This window comes from Ceratotherium simum, chromosome 21, assembly GCF_057802395.1.
Source record: "Ceratotherium simum simum isolate JZ-2026a chromosome 21, ASM5780239v1, whole genome shotgun sequence".
NCBI classification, from domain to species: domain Eukaryota; kingdom Metazoa; phylum Chordata; class Mammalia; order Perissodactyla; family Rhinocerotidae; genus Ceratotherium; species Ceratotherium simum.
In genome coordinates this window covers 25,395,823-25,400,049 of record NC_141920.1, presented here as the reverse complement: position 1 = coordinate 25,400,049, position 4,227 = coordinate 25,395,823, and the positions used below count along the sequence as shown (strand labels likewise).

Below are 4,227 nucleotides of genomic sequence, written 5' to 3'. Positions count from 1 at the left end.
GCAGCGGGTGGGGATGTCGGGTCGGCGGCATCCATAGCTCCCAGGCAGGGGTGAGGACGGGTGGGGCGGGCGTGGCTGGCTCGGGCAGCCCCGGCGTTTCCCCGCAGAAAAACGCTTCGATGAAGAAGGTGGCGCGGCCGCGGCCCCTGCCGCCCGCCCCCTGCGTGGCCACCCGCGACAGCTGCAAGCCGCCGGCGCCCGCCTGCTGCGACCCGTGCGCCTCGTGCCACTGCCGCTTCTCCCGCAGCGCCTGCTCCTGCCGCGTGCTCAACCCCGCCTGCTGAGCCCGCCCGCCTCCCGGCCGCCGGCGGGGCTCCCTGGGGACCCTCGGGGCCCTTCCGGGGCGGCTGATCTCTAGTAGGTGAGGCTTCCTAGGACTGGGCGCGGGCGCGGCTCCCGAGGCTGGCGCGCAGCTTTCGGGAGCCGGGACTTCAAGCAGAATTGGCTTGGGTTGGACTAAAATCCAAATATATGTAGGCTGCTCCAAGGTGTGTGGCTGTTTCTTTAAAGGGCAGGAAAGCTTGCTTTTCCTTCGCCGAGTCCCCTTCACCGCCCAAGTCCCGCCGACTGCGCACGCGCTGTCTCCTGGGCCTGGAGAAACCCGGTTACCCAGCCCTAGGGCTGCGCTCCTGGTAAACGCTGCTCCGGTTCCGGGCACTGGAGACAATGCTGCCCCCTACCTTTAAACCTCGGAACACCCGAAACTGCCTCCAAAACCAGGAATGCGGACCAGCCAGGCAGAAAGGAGACATTAAGGAACCTCCATTCAGTCTTTCACCCTTTTCTCCCTTCTAAGGATTTCCCCCCACTCCTGAGCAAAACAAGAAAGGCTACGACTCCATACACAGTCTCACTGGGCCGTCTGTCCTGGGGATCTGGGGATCTATGGCTGGGTCCCTACAGCCAGAAGGCTCTGGCCTGAGGATCCTAGAGCTTTAGGAGGTTTCCAAACCAAGGTGCCACTTGTGCCCACTCCTCCCTTTCTCCCAGGGTTGCCAGAGGTGCTGGGGCCTGGGAGGAGTTTCTCCCACTCCCAGGCTGAATGAACACTGACCATTGGTCGCCAGGCATTTTTAACTCTGACAGCCTAGAGTTTGGGCTCCCAAGTCAGAAGCAGGGGTTCAGGAATCCTTCCTCACTCCCACTTCAACCCTGTCAGCCAGTAAGGAGGCTTTGGGTCTGGGCTTGGTGAGCAGGCAGCAACCTTTGTCCCGGATCATCAGGGCCTGTCGCTTAAAGTGTCCCAAGCCATCGTCTGAAATACCATCCTTAGAGATTCTCTGAGTCTGTGAGAAACTGAGTGCAGCATTATATCTCTGGAAGGACCCCGAGAGGGAAGCACTGGGGATACTGCTTTGGGGAAAGAGGGGTAAGAGGCAGGAGCAGGGTCTGTGAGGAAGGACCAGCCAGGGTCAGGGGTCACATGGAAACTTCCAGCACATCGAGGGGCAAGGGCTCTAAATGACATCATCTACTCGTACTGCTTGGCTGGGGGCATCCCTGCCAGTAGGGGGAAAGCTGCCATGCCCCCCGTCAGCACCTCGCAGCAGCTGGAGCTCTTCCCCAAAGAAACACTATAAGCAAGAAAGAGGAAGCTGCACACAGTGGTGGTATAAGATGCTTTTAACAAGGCCTATGCCCAAGAAAGATTCTAGAGAGAGCCTGTGAGACAGGATGATGTGGAGCAGTTGCCTCAGCCCTGATAACCACCATGTATCTCTGTCCCTGGAGGTGAGGACAGTGGTGCTCAAGGGCCAGCACCGGTGAGGCCACCTCCCCTGGCCCACTTGTCCACTTGCAATCTTCCATTTTCAGATTCCTTAAAACTCCCTCCTTTCCAAGGACCTTTTTGTAACTGGAGACCCAGGTTGTGCCTGCAGTGACATAGCCAGTATGGAATCAAGGAGGCACATATCAGACCCTGGACTGGATAGAGTGGGAACCACCTGGACAGAGCCCAAGAAAAAAGATGAGTGCCCCAGGCTAGGCTGTGGACACAGTTCTGCACACTGGGCAAGTCTCTGTGTTTCTCTGGGCTTCCATTTACTTGTCTATAAAATGGGAAATAATCATTCCTGCTCTTCTTGTTACAAATCTGAGATAGTGATGCTTCATGTGCCTTAACACAAGAAATACACACACACACACACACACACACACACACAGAAAAGCTCTAGTTGCTTGTTTTGTTTTCTGTCATTTAGGCGGCAAGTCCACAGGGCAAGAACCTTTTGTTCCTTGTACCATGGCTGCTGCTGAGTAAATGTCATCAGTAATGAGAATATGGGGAACATACTGCAGTCACTGCTCCTGTGTTTCCCAGACATTGCTCACCAACCAGGCACCATTTGGTCCCCAGGGGTGAGGATGCAGATGCAAAGCCAAAGACCCAGTCCATTAGTGACAGTACCACTTGGCTGCTGGATCCAGACAACTACATGGAAGACCAACAGATTCACTCTTTCAGCAAATGTGTATTGAACACCTACTATGTGCCAGGCATTGCGCCAGGTGCTGTGAATACTGTGGTGAATAAGTCCAATATGGATCTTCTTATAGAGCTTATGGTCCAGGGGGCCATGCCTATTGGTCCTTGTTAGAGGCTAGAACCATTGTTAGCATATGTAGTCTATTCCTCAGACTCTCAGTTCTTGCTTCTGTTGATTCAGAACCCTGGTTAGGTATTTATCTGCCCAAGTTTCCCTTCAGCTTGAGTTCCTAAGATTCCTCCACCTTTTCAGAATTCCTCCTCAAACCTTAGGGTCCAGAGAGCACGGTTCTGGGCTTTTGCAAAACCTGCCTGAGGGACCAGAATTGAAAGACTTCTGTGGGCCGGCAAAAAGGGACCCTCTTTTCCTCCCTGGCTGCTTGAGGATCCACCACTATCATGAACGACACAGTAACTATCCGGACCAGGAAGTTCATGACCAACCAACTACTTCAGCAGAAACAAATGGTCATCGATGTCCTTCACCCTGGGAAGGCAACAGTACCTAAGACAGAAATTCGGGATAAACTAGCCAAAATGTACAAGACCACACCAGATGTCATCTTTGTATTTGGATTCAGAACCCATTTTGGTGGTGGGAAGACAACTGGCTTTGGCATGATTTATGATTCCTTGGATTATGCAAAGAAAAATGAACCCAAACACAGACTTGCAAGACATGGCCTGTATGAGAAGAAAAAGACCTCAAGAAAACAGCGAAAGGAATGCAAGAACAGAATGAAGAAAGTCAGGGGAACTGCGAAGGCCAATGTCGGTGCTGGCAAAAAGAAGGAGTAAAGATTCTGCAGTGACTTTATCTGTGGTGATTGTGGAGATTTTTCATGAGAGGATTAATAAACTAAGAACTTCTAAAAAAAAAAAAAAAAAGAAAGACTTCTGTGGCTCAGAGTTATGGTTCCACTGTTATGAAGATCTGGGACCCCTTGCATTTCCCACACCATCATTCATTCTCTTTCTCTCTGTCATACACACATGATGAACTCTGTCCTAGAAAGATTTGTTCCACTTGTGTGGCTATTGATTCAGGATCATTTCTTCCTATAGGGCATGGCCTTAAACCCGTGCCCAGAGTTCTCACAGCGTGGCCTGAACAAGTCACTAACCCCTTGATGCTACTACCGTTTCCCCATTTTCAAAATGAAGAGCAAATCAGTCAGAGTGTTTGGTTGCAAACAGCAGGAACTATTCTGGCTAGCCTAAGCAAAAAATAAAGCAGGGCAGGGAGGGTAGTCTACTGGAGAGGTCTGGGGACCTGAAAGTATCAAAGGGAAAGCCATACACCCAGCCTCAGAAAAGACAGGACCCTGAGGGGTGCTAAAGGAGCCAGGTCAAAGAAACCAATGGATGATGTCTTCACAAGGTCAGGCAAGGGCAAGGCCACGGGTGAGTCAGCTCCAACCACGTCGGTTCTTGCATTGGACTATTCATAATTCAAATTCCCAAGAGAGAGATTGTGATTGACCTGAAGTGATGCCCAGGAAAGGGTGGTCCATCTTCACTGACAGTCCTACAAAGTCTGTAATCTGAGAGGGGTAATTCTCTCAGAGAAAATCAAGGATACAGTTGCTGGGGGGCAAAATCCACAACTGGCCACTATGAGAGAGCTGGACTCCAGATTTATTCTAAGGATACTTCCAGCCCCAGAAATTCTGCAACATAATCTGAAGCGATGGTTTTCTTTTGTTTTGTTTTGTTAAAGAGAGGTACCCTTTCCTCAG

General features: G+C 51.6%; 1 pseudogene; it reads left to right on the top strand.

Moving 5' to 3' along the window:
* The first annotated feature begins 2,872 nt into the window (after positions 1–2,872).
* Positions 2,873–3,356, top strand: LOC147914239 (small ribosomal subunit protein eS24 pseudogene; annotated as a pseudogene).
* The last annotated feature ends 871 nt before the right edge of the window (positions 3,357–4,227 follow it).